Source organism: Mytilus galloprovincialis, chromosome 13 (assembly GCF_965363235.1).
Source record: "Mytilus galloprovincialis chromosome 13, xbMytGall1.hap1.1, whole genome shotgun sequence".
In the NCBI taxonomy this organism is placed as follows: Eukaryota; Metazoa; Mollusca; class Bivalvia; order Mytilida; family Mytilidae; genus Mytilus; species Mytilus galloprovincialis.
This window is the reverse complement of record NC_134850.1, coordinates 6048720-6069183: the sequence shown is the minus strand read 5'-3', so window position 1 is coordinate 6069183 and position 20464 is coordinate 6048720. Positions and strand designations below refer to the sequence as shown.

Genomic DNA, 20464 nt, shown 5'->3' with positions numbered 1-20464 from the left:
TATATATGTACATTTTTAATTCATTGTATCTTTGGAAAGATAAATGCTCATCAGACGCAGTATAACGTTTTCAAAATTTCTAGTGAAAACAATTTACAAAAAGTTAAAGGAATGTGCATTTCTTATTGACATTAGCAAATTCACTTCCACTGGATGGTACTTGAATATTGATATGTGTGCCATCAGTTGCTCCTTTAACACCAGGAAAATTGGAAACCTCGTAAAAACCCTCCGTGATACTGTTTATTCTGACCAGTGGAACGCTTTGGATGGAATGGAAAACAATTTTGAAAAGAGAACTGAAGGCATTTCTGGTTGCTCTAGATACACAGAATATATGAAAACCCATTGTATCACCAACGAGCTACCAGTTGCAAATAAACCAAGGCCAATTGAACTTTGTTTCTACATACGGTCATTGAGTTGGTCGCACAAGTCTAGTTCAATAATATCAGTTATACATACCACATTTTCTTTTGTAAATCTAAATCTATCCCTAAATTCCATGTCATCATACTTGTCGTGTCGGGTCGTCAGTCAACATTATAGATCAATCTTGCAGCAATAAGTGTATTTATCAAATGGATAAAAAGTAAGTCGGTTGATTTTGGTCGGTTATATTAATTCAGAGGATAATGGGATTAAACCAAAAGATAAGTTTATTTAAGGTTTTGTGCAACTCAGTCCTGAAAGATTAAGATGATGGTAATGTTGAAATCATTTCGCCATAAGGTGGTTGACGGCTATGAATATCAGTGTCAAAGATTACTAAGGATATGTTTCAATTCACATAACCAGTCCCGTTATTCTTTGTTTGATTGTGACATAACCGAATTAGATTCTTCACCACAGTTGTACTTCTGATGATAACACTAGTTTGGCAGGAACTGTTTACCCTTTCGGAGCACCTGAGATTGTCTCCACCATTTGGTGGGTTTCATGTTGCTTATGTAGCGTTTTGAGAAGTTTTGTTTTCGTTGTTTGCTATGGTGTTGTCAGCTTCCATCAACTTGTGTTCTCGACCTCTTTGCATCTTACGCCTCCCTTTTATAACACAAGTACATTTTCAAAATCTTCATCATGTAATGCATTTATGTTTATATTCATAGTGCGGAATGCACATCTGGTACAGTAAATTTGACAATCTCCGGACCACATTTTATATCCGTTCCGTTCTATACTAAGTAACATTATACACAATATGTTAATTTTCGGCACATAGTTCTTCGCAATACTTCACGTATACATGTTATATGTGACCGAGTATTCGTAATGACTTTTTAGATTATACTTCCTTCAAGAAGAGGCAAATTTGCAACCAATTATTTAGCATTAATATTGGTTGAAAATGATATAAGCATAGCATTAAATTGTCAGTGTGTACAGAAAAAGACCGTAACGCCACAAAGTTGTTTCTATCCGTAATGTTTACGTGTTTGATAAACGTTTATCTTGAACAGAAAAACGGCGATTGCGTTCATGAAAATTATCATAATTTATAAAAACATATGTTGGTTTTTTGGTTTTGATTTCATTATTTTGATTTAAAATTGGAATCGAAATAAAATCAATCTATAAGTTAGAGATAAAAAAAAATAACATAAAGGCAGTTTTTGCGGTTGATATTGAGTGTAGTATGGCGTAGCATGGAACGGCACAGAGATTGGTATAAATTATGTTATTACTAATACTTCTGCACTAGCAAGAAAAAAGGAATATTGTACCATGGAAATTTGCTGTTGGAAAATTAAAAAATAATTGGGATCAAAAGAAACATTACATCTCATGCCTTGTTCGGGTTTTGCAAAAATTTTGTTCCTTTTTTATCATATAAGCTCGTATACGTTTGTATAAGGTTATGGACGTTCACATATCTTGGCCTTCAGCATCACTGAAGATACATTAATTGCCACAATTTTCAATTTCCTCCAATAAGCATATGGATAATAGCATATTGTCATAAAACTTCATTTCATAAAAATCAATTATAGTAAAATGTCAACAAAAACAAACCACTTTAAAGTATTAAAAGTATAATGCTTTATATTCTGCCACTATTTATATTTATAACATGTACAATAAAGAAATAAATTTCACACCATAGATGAAGATTTTTTAAACTTCCTAAACAACACGTGTTTCTAAGTATTATATACTAATATGCATACAAAGTTCTACCCCTAGATAATACAGGATGTATCTAATAAGTTATTTGAGTATATATAGAAACCTTATTTTAAAAAAGATATCTTAAAGTTAGTAACCTATAGAAATCTATTATGATTCAGTGTAACACTCTGTTATTGCCTTTATGCCCTTGAACATTAAGATTGACATTTTCAATTTCGTTTAGTAGTTTTATTTTTGTTAGTTAAGGTGGTACCCAACACTTTCACTAAAATTAATTTGGCTCGTTTAATTTTCATAAAATTTTGTCAAAGTATTTACTTTGAGACTTCAATAAAAATTTAAAAATTTAAAAAATTTTGAACCAACCGTTGTGTCAGAAAAAATACACTGGTTATATAGCAATTTGACAAACACCAATTTTGATCATTGAGAAGCTTAATATTTCTTTTACAACACAATGTAATTAAAACGTTTAGCTGACTTTACAGAGTTATCTCCCTGTAGTGTTAGGTACCACCTTAAACAAATACAAGACATCGAAGAAGTCGTCATTTTTATACATCAAACATGAAATGTAACATGCATGTGTACTAATCTGTTTAAGAGCAAAGCATTCAGACGGATGGTTTTTTTTTTAGAAATAAATTAACACGGAACTGACGATAATTGTACGGGTAAATGTCCAAACCAAAATATGTACGTTTTGTGCTCCATTTCCGGGCGGACAGTTTGATCCAGTCTGACATTCCATTGTCTCTGAAATATAAAAATAAAATGATAAGCCAAACAAACTTATCATTTACAGTTGGTGAAAATATCACGTGTTAATCCCAATTGATAATGAGGGAGGGGGGTCGGAGGGGTCCTCATCCCGAAATCCCGGGCTTGAATACATGAAATCCCGAGGTCCAGAATTTAAAAAGATTTAAATCCCGACATCCCAAAATTCGAAAAAAGAATTCCTGGATCCCGACAGGATCAATCCCGAAATCCCGAGCTTAAAAACACCCGATCCCGGAGTCCTGATAAAGGTCCAAACCTCCCCCCCCCCCCCTCAATAATGATTTCACATTAATGTATTGAACAGTAACAGTAATGATTTCACATTAATGTATTGTACAGTAACAGTTGTTAGCATCCTATTTCTAGTCTTACCAACTCGGTTGTTGCTCTTTTATTTTGAATAAAAATCAGTTTACATAATAAATCATTCATTAATACTGAAAATGAATGTTATTTGTAAACATGAACAAAATAGTTATATACATAGTTGCATAGGAAATAATGATATTTTACTAACTACCATTAGTCTCCTATGCATTTTCATCTAAATGCTACGTGCTTAAGCACCCTTTCAATCAAAATTAAGATAGTAACATCTAAGTAAACTGTCAAATGAAACATATTCATTCATTTGATCATATATATACGAAAGGTAATAGAATAAAAAAGATTAAGAAAAGCGGTTAATCGAACACCGATTAAGTGATATGCGATCTCTTGTTTATTTGCTGGTGAATGTTGTAAAGAAGGGTTTTTTAGCACAAGATTATTTTTTAAAGTATAGTGATCTAGATGACAATTGCAAACAAATGTAGGATGCTGTGTTCGCTTATCCAACTTTTCATACCATATTCTCAAAACCAATGTCCTTGTACGGACCTCGCATATTAAAACATATAACATTCAAGTTTTAACATTGCTTAAGTATTTGTTAAAATTGCCCATATAAAAAGAGAATCTGAAAAAAATTACTTTAGACAACGCAAACTTTTTTAGTATCATTCAACAAAAGATGGCTTCACTCAGGAGACCAATTCCTTTAAAAGTTTAAGTTTGTATTTGGCAGCCACTACGTCCTTACGCCATCATTTCATTTTATGGTGTATGATAACATTATGTAAGGGAATTCGATGTTTGTTATACCACAGTTCATTTCAAAGCACTTTATGACAATACAACTATCACAATCATAATGATTTTTGCAGTGTTTTAGGAAATGATTTTATTTTGTATCCATGAATCATTTGTGAAACATTAAATGTTTAGAAAGACGAATTTTCTGTATAAAATCAATAATTATGTAGACTTTTGAAACTAATACGCAAATGAAATATCCGAAAAATGTACCAATACAGAACGACATGTTTTTGAAATTATAGCAAAACTTTTGGTTGACACATTTTTAATCGTTACTGCAAAAACTTTTAAAATATCTTTCATTTTCTCCCTACCCAGTTTACCTCTATTACTTATTAGTATGTGGACTGGTCATTTTTATTGAATCTAACGCAATTTGATTGTATTAAATCATTATAAGAAAACAGCCGAAGGCCACTAATGGGTCTTCAACTCAGTGAGAATATCCCGCACCCCGAGACGGGTTCCAGCTGGCCCCTAAACAAAATTGTGTACTAGTTCAGGGACAATGGACGTCATTCTAAACTACAAAACATATAAATGAACTAAATTCCATTCTCAATTTTAAAATTAAAAATCATACAAGACTAACAAAAGCCAGAGGCTCCTGACTTTGGACAGGTGCAAAAATGCGGCGGGGTTAAAATGTTTAATGAGATCTCAAACCCTCCCCCTATACCTCTAATCAATGTAGAAGAAAAAAAACACACAGCTATACGCACAGTAAAACTCAGTTTTAAAAAGTTCGAGTCCGATGTCACAATAGGTAACAACAGAAAACCCTGCAAAATGACAATGAAACATAAATTAACAAAGGACTACTAGCAGTTACTGACATGCCAACTCCAGACCTCAATTAAACTGATTGAAAGATTATGTCTTCATCATATGAAAATCATGCACAATCCTTCCCCTTAGGGTTTAGTATCATACCATCATAAAATATATGAGAAGAACATAACCCTCATCATGCCAACAACTGGTTTTAGAATAAATGTGTTTATTTCAGATACACAGACCCTTTGGGTTAATCAATATTAATACCAAAATATACCATCTTTAATGCCCTGACAACAGAATCGTAACTATATCCCTTCTGTATAAGTCTGTTGAAAGTTTGGTAAGATTTTGATAGGAATGCCGACATTTCTGTGCTTCGTAAATAATATTACCATAAGAGATTTGATGTGAAATACCTGAACGTATAAGATGTCTGCATGTTAATTTATATTTACGAATGATAAATAAAAATTTAGTAAATGTTTTGACTAGTTTGTGATATCGATAACCCTGGTGTAATAATTTTTCAGTAATACAGAAATTTCTTTCGTATAACTCAAATGCGTAGTTACATACACGAGCGAATCAAACAAATTGAGATTCATAAACACCATAAGATGGTGACAAGGGAACGTCATCATTTAAAAATGGATAGTTAGAAATAGGAAATGAAAAATTATCTCTTTTATCATACATTTTGGTATTATGCTTCCCGTTAACGTTATATAATTATCAAGATCTAGGAAAGGACAGTGTTCATTGTTAGTATTAGCTTTATTCAAAGTCAGTTCAGCCGGATAAATCTCTTTAGTGTACTCACTGAAGTCGTCATTATTGAGAGCCAATATATCATCCAAATATCTAAAAGTGTTATTAAATTTTTGTATCGGATGTTGTTTCGATGACTCTTTGTTGAATTTAGTAATAAATTGTAACTCATAACAATATAGAAACAGGTCCACAATAAGTGGTGAACAGTTGGTCCCCATTGGAAATCCGATAACTTTACCATGTACATAATCTCCATAGCAATCAAAAAAGTTATCTACTAAATACTCAAGGATAGTTCTAGTATCAAAGCAGGTCCAATTGACATAGTTCTTTCGTTTGTTGTCACTAAAATGACGTAAAGGAGTTTAAACATATATATTCGCATTCTGACTTTTTAAATGACTATTTGATTAGGTGTGAGATTTTTTTCCTAATGAGATTATAATGCAATGTTGTATATAGGGTAGAAAAAATTAAACTTTGAACAGATTCGAAATCATCCATATAAGCAGTAATTCATCAAGTACTTCCAACAAATTTTTGACACTCCAAAAGAAATTAATTCCACTATTTTCAAAGGCCTAAACGAAACGAAACGTGCGTCTGGCGTACTAAATTATAATCTTGGTACCTTTGATAACTAATTTGAACAATTTATCACCCGTTTTTTATTGTACCAAGTGTACTAGTAAGTAGAATAGACAGTTTAGTAGTGGAACAATGACTTGAAGCCGAAATAAATCTATATTTGTAAGGTGTTTTGTGCAGCTTTGGGAACCAGTTCATGGTTGGAACGATCATTCTATATGGTTCTGCCTGTTAAGAAGTAGCTATTAATTTATGTTTGTTACAGATGTCATTTTATGAAAATGAAGTCAGATGGAATGTTGGTGAATTCGTGCTTTCCTCAATGTAAAACTTACGACAAACACTACTGATACTATTTGCAGCCTTATCAGCAGGGACAAAAACAAATTCCTTGGCCAATTCTTTTAGCTTATGTTTGATACGAGACATAGGGTTATTATGGTTGCTGTTTTAAACATAACAAATAAGATGGGATTCAGTATGAATAAAAAAAGCCAGCAATTTGTTCTTTAACGGAATGATCATTAAAAATACCGTCAATATTTATAAAATCAAAACCTTTATTGATATATCTGGTTTTAATAAAATGTTTTTTTGTGATCAATTTTGGGAAACAGTTTAGAAAAACAATATGCCATTATAATTTGAAAGATTTCAAATCTGCAATTTTAAAATTTGATGTAATTTATTAACAGGTGAAAAACAGAGCTTGGTTAACAGATAATGTGTGTCGTGGTTTTTGAAATAGAAATTAGGTCCGAAATATTTGTATTGTTGGTACGAAATTCCCTTTTGTTGTGATTTATTCTACGTCCATGAGAACGGTTTTTATAAACAGTTTTAGAAAACTATATCCAAAATGTTAACAGAATCGGTTCTTAATGTATTACCAATTCCCATGATATTATTATTAAGACCAAATGATAGACTGTCTGTTATTTTTTAATCCAATTTATTTCAATTATTTTCCATGATCGTACAAACTTTGAATCAGATTCAACAGGCTGCTTATTTACTATGAAAGTTGAACTGTTAAATATCTAATAGGATGATTGTGCTTCTTATGGTGTTGAAAAATGATACTTTTGAATTTATGGGGTCTTTTAAAACGATAACGGTGTTCTTGGGTGCGTTTTGGTGAGGTTCGTGTTGATTAGTCTATATTTTTCTATGTTGTGCTTTGTGTACTATTGTTTGTCTTTTCTTTTTTAGCCATGGTGTTGTCAGGTTTTTTTTATCTATGAGTTTGAATGTCCCTCTGGTATCTTTCGCCCTTCTTATATAATAGCGTCAAGTTTCCTCTACGTACTCTATACCGCATCCCATTTTGTTTCATGTGAGTAAATAGATACTGTTAGTTTTTCAATTTATATCAGTTCAAAATTTAAGGAAAATGTGCGACCATTAAACGTGGACCTTGCCGTATTGTTGGAGGAAAGACGGGGACATGTGAATCAGTTTTTGGTATGACACTTATCGATAACCACGATTTTTGTTATTACAGATGTTAGCAATTGTAGTATTTATAGATACACTTAAATTATTGTTTATCTTAACAACAAACAATCACATTTTTTGAGATCCATCATGCTGTTACAATTACAATTAATCTAAAACAAAAGCCGTCAGTAAATAAACATGATAAAGTAAAAATGTATCCGATCTGCCTATTTTTGGACATCAAAATTCGATACGATCGTTTTTATGAATTTCGTCTACCTCACAAATATATTGATAGGCACTATAATTATTAAATATTCTTTTCATATATTGTAAAACATATATTCGCACAACAACAGGATGTACTGACAGTTTTTATTTATAATCATTCAAACTTTAATAAAATTATACATGTTAATTTCAAAGTCTTTCTTATGGATTTGTTTTCTTTACTTACCGAAGCATGCACGTTTTAATAGCATTTCCTTAACTTCATCTGAATTTAACTGTGAGAAACTTGACACTTGGATGGTAAACTTTTGATCTGGATCGCTGGATATTTTCTTTAGCTCGTCGACATCGACCTCTCTTCCAACCCCAATGACAAATATATAAGCTCCTCTGTCTTTGATCAACGCTGCTTCGTTTTGGGTCTTTTTTGGCCGGTTGCTTTTTCCATCTGTCAGGACAATAACAACATCTATCACATCAGACCTTTCTCCATTATCAGGAGCGTAAATATGTTCATGCGTGTATTTTAAAGCAAGATCTGTCCTGGTGTTCCCACCATTAATCTCAATATAATTAATAGCAGAAAGCACATCTATCTTGGTTGTGTAATCATTGAATCCAAAATGGGGGAACACCTTATCACTGAAAGTTACTGTAGCAACACGAGTCGCGCCTGAACCAACATCAAGGAAGTCGACAAAGTCATTTACAAATTGTATTTGGTTTCGGAAGTCGTAACCGATACTTGAGGAGGAGTCAATAAGAAAAGCAAGATCGATCTTGGTCTTACACACTGGTCTGTACTTTCCTGATGAATTAAAAGTGATACAGATATAAACATAAATTTCTTGCAATAAAATCACAAAAAAAATTGAGAATGCTAAACGGGAAATGTTTCAAGACACAACAGCCCGACCAAAGAATAGATAAACATTCCAATGCCACCAATAGGTTTTAATTGTAGCGAAAAAAATCCAGCACTCGTAAAAGTTATTTATAAATTGTTTTTGCTTTTGGAAGTCAATCACAAATGCAAGATCGATGGTGAAACTTAGTCTTACACACTGATGGTCATATGTACCTGCCCGTTGCCACTACATTTGAAACTAAGAATTGACAATCATGACAAGAATAAAGATTAAACAGATATAAACATAAACATCGTCCATATACATGTGATATGATTTAGGTACGCATAATACGTGTTGTTAAACAAACTTTATCAGATACGCTCGTGACCAAAAGTTTGGAGTGCCACAATATATATATACGAAATACAAAGACATTTTAAAAGAGAACAGTCAAAACCTTCTTGATTTATGAACTAATAGTTACGCAATTATAACCCTACTCTCTAAATCAAAATCAGCGTTTGAATAAAAGAATTCTGATGTTTCCTCTAAGTTCCTCTAAGATGTTAACACAATTTAACAAATCAGTATTTCAGCGATAGCAAAACTATAAATAAACAACGGATTCTACAATTATATCAAATGTGGCATAAAAGTCTCTATTCTAGACATTTAATTTTCAATTTTAAAACAAGTAAAACGTCACGCTTCGACATTTAGCTGCCAAGGATGAGCAAATATCATCTGCACAAAATACAGTGGTTGGATATTATTATCTATTTGTTTTGTTTGGCAAAATGTAGGCAAACTCTATATTTCTTTTTCGTTGCTCTGCGAACAGATAGATTTATTTTTAAGGGTTTAATTTGATGTTATCAGTCATGTCGACTGTCCCAATGACGACAAGTAAACTTTACTACCGTTGAACTGAACTCATGTTGACAATAAAAAGATTGGAAATCGGCTAATAATTAGAGACACACAATGTTACAATGACTGTAAGTTTGTACTCACCGCTAATAAGGAAGACCTAAAAGACAATGAGATCAAACTGTATTAAAATGCCACCTAAAATAACGCATAACTAAATTTAGTTCGTATTTGTGTTTGAAAAAAAATCACGGTACCGATCTTGTTGCACCAGATGCACATTTAAAGTTAGATTTAATTTAAACGAAAAAATATATATGACCGTTTAGTTTAGTTTAAACATATCTATTTATAGTGGATTGGGAAACAATGTCTTAGAATAGATCTGATATATAATGCCATGGGTATATAACTCGTCCTCATTATAGTAGATAAATCAAGTTAAAAAAATGTATATATTTACTTATTCATACACGCGTATGTCGTGCACATAAAACCCATCAGTGGTACTCAAATAAAAATAGCTGGAGTACATAATCAAAAACGAAACCGAAAAGAAATTATCAAACAATAATTCCAAAACGTTCTGCCACATAGATAAGCATATGATATTCCAAAAAATTGTCTATCCTCAAACATGGTCATGGAAATATCACTGGAATCGTCCTTCTTCACATGAAATACCTGCCTCATATCAGTGTAGTAAAAGAGATAGGACCAATACCCCCATTTTTTTCTACAGACGAGATAATTATAAAGATTTTGTATCTTTACTCATATAGTCATTTTAATACAGTGGCATAATGTAAAAGAAAGGGAACGGTCTATTAAAATTTCCGAACCATTGGTAACGTCGTTCTTGTTTCGCTACGTTGACCTTTTTAGCAAAGCAATTTCACCGCTGTTTCGGAGTTTGATTGTATTAAGACATTAAGTAGATCAAGGTTAAGCAAAACAATTACTTTAATAGTTTTGAAACATAAAGTATTCTCTACACAAAAATAAAGGAAAAATTATGTAACGGGCATTTAAGTATATGAGACATAAAAGGAAGTAAACATAAACTAAGTAATAATAAAAAAAAAAAAAAGTTCACAGGAAAGTAAAACAGCTTCTCTAATCTGTTTCACTTTTCTTTTCTTTTTTAATTCATCCCTTAAAACCAATTTAGCTATCTTTTTATTCAAACAAATTTATTACTGAACAAATCACTTTGACCAGGGAATTGTAAAGGTACTATACATGTACTTACAAAAGAAAGCAGAACAAACCAACGAACTTCCATGCGTACCAAATTCTTAGAAAGGTTTCTTCTACACATTAAAACCTCTTTCGTGTCATATCATATCTTTTACCACTAACAAAAAAAAAGATTGCCTCACATTAACATAAAACCAGTACAAAATTTTGATATTTAGTGATAAAAAATCAATTATGTTGGTAGAAAATACATATAACAAAGATATAATCCCATAATTGCTTTTGTAAAAGGCCGAAAAGTTAATAAAGATAATGATGCTAAAAAGTTCATAATAATGTAATAATATTTGTTCAAGCTTATGGTTGGTTTGCACATCTCAAAATCATATCAGTAAGAAAAAAAGAAAACTGGTGGATTGCTGGTTTGGTTAACATACTTAATTAAGATAAAATATGAATACTAATGGAATAACAAAAAGTTGCATTAAGGAACCCAATATAAAAATCAGTTCCAAAAATTTTACTCTAGAAAAATTAACGACATTAATTAAAGAAGATAATAAGAAAGTGAATAGCATCATAATACACAAAAATATCTCTTATTAAAATTTCTTACTAGCTTGAACACAATCATGCCTTCTAACTCCATCTTGTCATTCTTGACTTTCGACTAAATATCTAACAAAAACAGAATGCAAACTACAGAACTAAACAGATAAATGAGAAATTAAAAAAAGTGAATTGCTATAAATATGTGTCTGATATTTTAACTTCTATATATGAGCGTTCCTGGTCAAAAAGAAAGAGCATTAGGCTTAGCAAAAAAAAAGATTTTGATAGATAATCAAATTGATAAGCAGCACCTTAAATTTACACAATTATAGAAAAGTGTATTTTAATAATAGAAAATCTTATCTTACAAATATTTGTATGCAAATTCTCATATAATTTCGTAAACTACCAATGTACATATGTATTTCATACTATGAATTTTACATATGGTTCCTTTTAATGGTAAAAACCGAGTTTTCTTCGAATCTTTTGGAACAGACAGCAAAGTTGCAGATCATTTGACCCGTCCGTCTGTCTGTCTGTCCGTCCGTCAGTCCTGTTCCTTGTCATCGCAACTCCTCTCAAACCACAAAACAGAATTTCATGAAACCTTTTTAGATAAAAAGGACATACTATGTAGATGTGCATATCGACAGAAAATAACGGTTCAATTTTTTTTCTAGGAGTTACGCCCCTTTGAACTTATTTGCTTTAATATTGAAACGAAACTGGGGTACTGTCTATGCGACCTTAACCGAAACTTTATATAAACTAGACAGCAAGCCAACTTTTCATTTAATCTATCTCGAGGGTAGGTTCGGCCTATGCTTTCGCTCTAGGACTTCTATTATAGTGATGCCCGACTAGAATATATTAGAGTTTTATTAGGTATATTTTTTACCGGTCTATGCCACCAGTTTATAATTTATTTAAATATGTGTTCTGGAACAAGATGTCTGACGTTCAGTATTCTCGAAGTCTCAGTTAAGAGTGACTTCTGGATTCCATCACCAATGGTAAATGAAGAAGGTCTAGACTACTCCGAGGGCCAACCAGATCCTAGCCTTTCACCTTGACCGCAGTCATGCTATCCTAGTGTAGGACTAAATGAACAACTGAAATGACAATCTGGACTGTTATCAAATATACTAGGATCTGGCAATACCAGTTTACCAGAGAAATCACAGTCCCAACCCTATAGTTTGGGAAGTAGTCCAGAAATATACTGCACCTCTATAAGTATGTCTATGTATTTTTATTGCTCAAATATGAAGTACCGTCCCACGCTAATTCTATATAATAGATCTGTATGTGTTAGAGTAAAACTAAAACCTTTCCAATAAACCTAGAGGTAAACAATACATAAAGGGACAGACAGACCGACGGACTAAATGTAAATAGCCCGACCCAACAAGTGTGGTCGTTTCAAGTACGACACCACAAATATAACAGACTTTTCAAACAAAACTAGTTCAGGATTTCCGAACATGTAATTTGATTTATATACCAAATACACAAGCAATAAAACAAGAAAATAAACACCTAAAGGGAAGCTAAAACAACATAAGATTCGTTCTGTCCTGAATATGCTTTCACTAAATAGTCTGTAATCAGGTAACCATGAAACGCAGACTCACGGGAGGGTCAAAATCTAGGTTTTTACCAATACCAAGGGAAGTAATCAGGATGAGATTTAATCGAAGGATCAATTCAGGCAAGGGACAAGGCGTTTCTGGTTACAAGAGCGCAATTATTCGTAATGCATTTTCCATATGGTACCACTGATGTTCCGATTTTTTTTTCTCAAAGACTACCCAAACTAGGGGAAAACGGGTAGCAGTTCCTGTTACTAGAAATGTCAGTGTTGCATTACAACCAAAAAAATATATAGGGTCATGCGGCTCAAATTGACTTTTATAAAAATGGCTCCGACGTGCAAAAATGGAGGATATTTTCTATACTTCGTAAAATGTGAATATGATTTTCGGCAATTTTTATACCTAATTGGATAAGCTTTCGATTTAATGTAATTCCAATTCTGTATCATCCAATCAGAAGCCGTATATGATTCTATTCTGAGTACCATCTTTGGGTAAAAAACTTGCCGGTAAAATGTAAACAAATAATTGCGCTCTTGTAACCTTCTCTGTAATACAACAATTCAGTAAGATACCACTTTTATTAAACAACACGCATATAAATCAGCTGCACATTTAATTAGTTACAGTTTTGCGAGTCAATGGTCTATTTCTGCAGTCTATAAAAAGATTTTTTAGACCAAAAATAAATTCTTTCAGTATCTAACTTTCTTTAACGACTCACTTTGCCGTCCTGATCAGGGCTTGCATATGGATTTCGCTTGTTAACGCTTAAATACTTAAATTTACCGTCCTCGTGTTCAAGTCATAGATTTGAATCACTCACGTGAATGTCAACAAATAATGACTCCGAACTTTTATTTGCTTTAATCCGCAAATTATAAAATTAATAACTTTACCCTTATCAACAACTGAACAGCTGAACAGTTATTCGCCAACTGACAACTTTTATTCAGTTCAAAGAACATTTCAAAAACTCAATATATAATTTAACCAGCGAACCGCTTTCTAAATAAATTACACCTCAACACGTAAATATTCAAAGTTTTCCGCTAAATCTCCAATGCAAACCGTGATCAAAAACATGCCAGTTTTAGTCACTCAAAATATATACATGAAAATCATAGGAGGGGGAACTTCTTACCTAAAAATACTATAAAACACATTTTCTTCAAAACACTAATTATAGTATATAAAATAGCCCGTGAATCCTACCGAGACCACTTCCAAAAATATCGCGCACATGGTTGAAAATTCCCCTTTTTACCTTACATCTATACACCTGGTAGTCTGGGCTGAGAATGATTTCTAGCAGACAATATCTGCACGAGCTAAATTGCCCCGCGAATTCAATCGAGCTCTATGATTGGTTGAGAAGGGGAAAATGTTTTTAATACTAATGCGAGGTTCGTGACGTCACTAAAATTTAATGCATGAAAAAAAAATCAGAAAGTTATAAAATAATAATAAGCAGTCTTTCTGGGAAAATAATTAAAAATACTAATAATGAAATAAATAAATGAACCAAATAAAGTGACCCACAAACGTTACATTACCCCCTTTCCCACAGAACAAATATGTCCGTATATCTGGCAAAATCCAGGTGCAAGTAAACACGCGCTGCTATGCAAAGCTTGTGGTTTCGAGTGCAAGAAATCTTAATTTTCAATTAAGATTAAAACATCTCCCCTCCTGAAATATACAAATAATTATACAAGCTGAAAAAATATTTACTCCACATTATTACGAAAAATATATCTCAGCCACCACCAACCACTCCACATTAATACTAACATGTATATATATATATATCTATACTAAATGACAACAAATGGCCTCCTATTGATTTTTATTGTCTAAGAGAAAGCTTAACAGCTCTCTTTAGGGATTAGTAATAAGTCATCATTTTGGTTTTATTCAAATGGAAACCATCTGTTGTCAATACAAATTTTAATATCAACCTCTTTGGTCAAATTTACAAGTTCCAGATTAATCTGGGCTCTTCTGCCTGCATATACAGACATTGAAACTTTGAATCTTTGAAAGATATAATCTTGTATCATATTGCACAATTTTGTACCACCTTTACCATACATAATACCATTAATATAAGTTATACCAAAATTGGTTGACATCCTATTCATTCTACAATAATTAGATAATCTTTGAATATAACTATGTCCCATAGTAACTACAGTGGGATTCATTTTTAATCTTTAAATCTATTTTCCTAATATAATTTTAATATATCTTTACTTTTGGTTTTTGAAACTTAACCCTGGAAAATAAATTGTAACGGGATATTAATATTGAATCAGTCATGATTAACCGAAATAATATCTATTTATAATTATGTTTTTCTTAAAATAAAAGAAACGAAATGTCCTTGTTCAACACCTGATTCCTAGCGCAAAAAGTTCATCTCCACCAAACACAATATCAGTATAAGCGTTGAATAATGAGAAAGATATGAGGCACTTCCAAGATTTGTAGGTCAATTTTTCAAACCAATGACACAAGTTTAACGGATAAACAATAGATATATTTTTCTTTGATGATAATCGAACGTTCTGTATAACATCAGCAAATGACAGTTTTTCTCCAAGACAGTATGTTCCGTCCCAGGATAATTGATGGTTTTACAACCCTAAAATTTAGCAATTACCACGGTTTTAGACCGTAATAAAGTTATCAACCTGATTCTGAGTGTTCTCTATACTGGATATATAACTGAAGCCATTTCTTTAGATTTTTAGAGGTTTTGGTATTGTAAGTTTGGATACTTTGTCTTTTATACAATCGCCTCAGTTTCAGACCGAAACGATTGATAATATGTATTTTGTTGTACAAAGTAATTAATTTTCAATAACTTGGATACAGTTCAATTCTAAATAGGACATGCTGCATGGAGTAGGCTGGATAATATCTCATAAAATCTATCTGTGCCAATTACATCCTCCAACACCACTGAACACCAAAATGTTGGGTAGTTTTCTTGCGATGCTTAAATATCAGTCATACCAATTGAGTGAATTTCTACCATAAATTTTACAGTAATATTAATTCTGATTTCACATAGACTCAGACATTTTCAAACACAATTTCCTTTACAATAGCTTATAGCAACAATATTGTATGAATATCGGTTGAATTGTAGGCACTAACTTGTACTATTTCATTGATTTGATGTTAAACGATGGAAGTGTTGGATAAGACGCACAGACATGTTTATGGAGACACCACGATCCACCATTTATCCAGCGTTGTAAACCACGAACAGATGTTGAACCCTTATCCCTTATTACTTATAATTAAATATATATAATAAATGAAAGTTCCAACTATTTGAATTAATATTATCAACCAGAACTAAAACATTTGTCAAAGTAAACTGTAGTAAATCTGAATTATAAAATTGGCTTTTAATAGGATTCAGTCATAGAATCCAAGTAAGAAAAAGAACAAAAACATTTCCAGTTGAAACCTTCATTAGGTACTATCTAATTAACAAAAATAAAAAAAATATATCATCATTACACTAATACTTCTATTACTTGTCTTGCTTGGGATGGACTTTTTTATTTTAATTTTTTTTTTTTTATTTCTTAATTTTAGAAAGAAAAAAAACACTTGGGTGTTAGCATGGACATAAGGCAATTTTTGACCATACGACATCAATACAAACAACCAATTTTCAGTTGAAGCAAGTCGATACATCATCTCAAACAAATTCCTTCGACTATTTTCCAATTCAAGATCATAGGGGGAATTTAATTTTTCTTTCATTCCAAGCAGACATCAACCTTATCTTATGTTAACATCTATAATTATGTGGAGTTTACAAAAATTAGTGGTGTAGCAGCGGTGGCTAAGAAAATAAACACAAAAATATACACATAACTAGAGGCTCTCAAGAGCCTGTGTCGCTCACCTGTTACTGTATTTACTGATGTCGGCCATCTTGGTTGGTAGGTGGGGTAATTAGACACTTTTTTTTTAAATAGATGCCCTAGTAATAATTGTGGCCAAGTTTGGTTAAATTTGGCCCATAGTTTTAGAAAAGAAGATTTTTGTACAAGTTACAAAAATGACGAAAAGTTTTTCAATATTGACTATGAAAGACAATAATTCCTTAAGGGGTTCTCTGACAATTTTGGTCTTATTGTTGACTTATTTGTATATCTTACTTTTCTGAACATTCTTGCTGTTTATAGTTTATCTCAATCTATAATAGTATTCAAGATAATAACCAAAAACTGCAAAATGTCCTTAAAATTACCAATTTTAGGGCAGCAACCCAACAACGGGTTGAAGGACTCATCTGACAATTTGTGAGGGGATAGATCTTATTCTGATGGACATTTAAATCTTGAAAGATTTGCCCTAAATGTCTTAGTTTCAAAGATATAAAGCAAAAACTGCATTTTACCACTATGTTCTAATTTTAGCCATGTCGGCCATTTTGTTTGGTAGATGGGGTAATCAGAAACATTTTTTAAACTATATACCACAATTATGATTGTAGACAAGATAGTTTAAATTTGGTCCAGTAGTTTCAGAGAAGAAGATTTTTGTAAAAGTTATATAAAATGACGAAAAAGTTGAAAAAAAATGACTATAAAGGGCAGTAACTCCTTAAGGGGTTGACTGACAATTTTGGTCATGTTGACTTATTTGTAGGACTTATTTTGTTGAACATTATTGCTGTTTACAGTTCATCTCTATCTATAATAGTATTCAAGATAATAACCAAAAACTGCAAAATTTCCTAAAAGTTACCAATTCAGGGACAGCAACCCAACAACAGGTTGTCCGATTCGTCTGGGCAGATAGATCTTGACCTGATCAACAATTTTACCCCCATGTCAGATTTTCTCTAAATGCTTTGGTTTTAAAGATATAAGCCAAAATATACATTTTACCCGTGTGTTCTATTTTTAGCCATGACGGCCATCTTGGTTTGATGGCCAGGTCATCGGACACACTTTTAAACTAGATATCCCAAGAATGATTGTGGCTAAGTTTGGTTAAATTTGGCCCAGTAGTTTCAGAGGAAATTTTTTTGTAAAAGTTTACGGACGACGGACGACCGACCAAATGTTGAAAGCCCAACCCAACAAATTTGGTCATTTCAAGTACGACACCACACATATAACAGACTTTTCAAACAAAACTAGTTCAGGATTTCCAAACACTTAATTAGATTTATATACCAAATACACAAGCAATAAACCCAGAAAATAAACACCTAAAGGGAAGCTAAAACAACATAAGACTCGTTCTGTCTTGAATATGCTTTCACTAAATAGTCTGTAATCAGGTAACCATGAAATGCAGACTCACGGAAGGGTCAAAATCTAGGTTGTTTCCAATACCAAGGGGAGTAGTCAGGATGAGTTTTAATCGAAGGATCAATTCAGGCCATGGACAAGGCGTTTCTGGTTACAAGAGCTCATTTATTCGTAATGCATTTTCCATAGGGTACCACTGGTGTTCCGTATTTTTTTTCTCGAAGACTACCCAAACTAGGGAAAAACGAGTAGCCGTTCCTCTTACTAGAAATGCCAGTATTGCATTACAACCCCAAAAAAATATAGGATCATGCGGCTCAAATTGACTTAAAATGCAGTTGAAAAAGATCGTCTATTTTTTTCGCTTTATGAACATGATGAAAGAGGCATATTTTTTAATGGCTCCGACGTGCAAAAATGGAAGATATTTTCTATACTTCGTAAATTGTGAATATGATTTTCGGCAATTTTTACACCTAATTGGATATGCTTTCGTTTAAATGTATTTCCAATCCTGTATAATCCAATCAGAAGCTATATGATTCTATTCTGAGTACCATCTTGGGGTAAAAAAACTTGCAAATAATTGCGCTCTTGTAACCTTCTCTGTAATACAACAATTCAGTAAGATACAACTTTTATTAAACAACACGCATCTGAATCAGGTGCACATTTAATTAGTTACAGTTTTGCGAGTCAATGGTCTATTTCTGCAGTCTATAAATAGATTTCTTAGACCAAAAATAAATTCTTTCAGTATCTAACTTTCTTTAACGACTCACTCTGTCGTCCTGATCAGGGCTTGCATGTGGATTTCGCTTGTTAACGCTTAAATACTTAAATTTACCGTCCTTATGTTCAAGTCATAGATTTGAATCACTCATGTGAATGTCAACAAATAATGACTCCGAACTTTTACTTGCTTTAATCCGCAAGTTATAAAATTTATAGCTTTAACCTTATCAACAACTGAACAGCTGAACAGTGAAACCGAATCTCGTTATTCGCCAACTGACAACTTTTATTCAGTTCAAAGAACATTTCAAAAACTCAACTCATAATTTAACCAGCGAGCCGCTTTCTAAATAAATTACGTCTCAACACGTAAATATTCAAAGTTTTCTGCTAAATCTCCAATGCAAACCGTGATCAAAAACCAGCCAGTTTTAGTCACTTAAAATATATACATGAAAATCATAGGAAAAGGGGACTTCTTAACTTATAAATATTGTATTTTCTTCAATACACTAATTATAGTATATAAAATAGCCCGTGATTCCTACCGAGACCACTTCCAAAAATATCACGCACATGGTTGAAAATTCCCCATTTTACCTTACATCTATACACCTGGTAGTCTGGGCTGAGAATGATTTCTAGCAGACAATATCTACACGAGCTAAATTTTCCCCGCGAATTCAATCGAGCTCTCTGATTGGTTGAGAAGTGAAAAAAATGTTTAATGGTAATGCGAGGTTCGCTACGTCACTAAAATTTAATGAATGAAAAAAAATCAGAAAGTAATAAAATAATAATAACTTGAAGCAATCTTTCTGGGAAAATAAAAATACTAATAATGAAATAAATGAACCAAATAAAGTGACTAACAAACGTTACAATATTCTTCTGCAACAGTTTGTCATCTCAACTCCTCTGAAACCACTCAACAGAATTTCATGAAATCCTTTTAGATAATAAGGAAATATACTGCCTATGTAGATGTGCATATCGACAGGAAATTACGATTCACTTTTTTTTCTAGGAGTTACGCCCCGTTGAACCTATTTGCTTCAATATACATCTTCAACAGTTTGTCATCGCAACTCCTCTGAAACCACACAACAGAATTTCATGAAATGTTGTAGATAATAAGGACATACTATGTAGATGTGCATATCGACAGGAAATTATGATTAAATTTTTTTTTTCTTGTACAATTTTTTTTTCTTACAGTAATTTTATTTCTCCAGTGACAATGTGGGAAAGTGGGGTATGTGAGCGCGCTCACTAAGGTTCTTTGATTCGATTAAGCGGGAAATAAATCTGGGAAGCAAACCAAAACTGAGGGAAACACGTCAACTGTAACAGGAAAACAACGGAACAACAGAAACACTGAATTGAACAAAAACAAACGCCACCAATCATAGACTATTTGATAATAACTGCCATATCCCTGACTTGATACAAGACATTTAAAGAAACAAATGGAGGGTTGAACCTGATTGTATGGCTAGCCAAACCT

At 32.5% G+C, this 20464-nt stretch overlaps 1 long non-coding RNA gene across 1 annotated transcript; it reads right to left on the bottom strand.

Annotated features, from left to right (window-relative positions):
- Positions 1–8092: 8092 nt before the first annotated feature.
- On the bottom strand, positions 8093–10936 carry LOC143055865 (uncharacterized). The gene is made up of 3 exons (XR_012972151.1): positions 10834–10936; positions 9726–9741; positions 8093–8668 (listed from the first exon to the last, which is right to left on the bottom strand). It is a non-coding gene; the product is annotated as an uncharacterized LOC143055865 (long non-coding RNA).
- Between the last annotated feature and the right edge of the window lie 9528 nt (positions 10937–20464).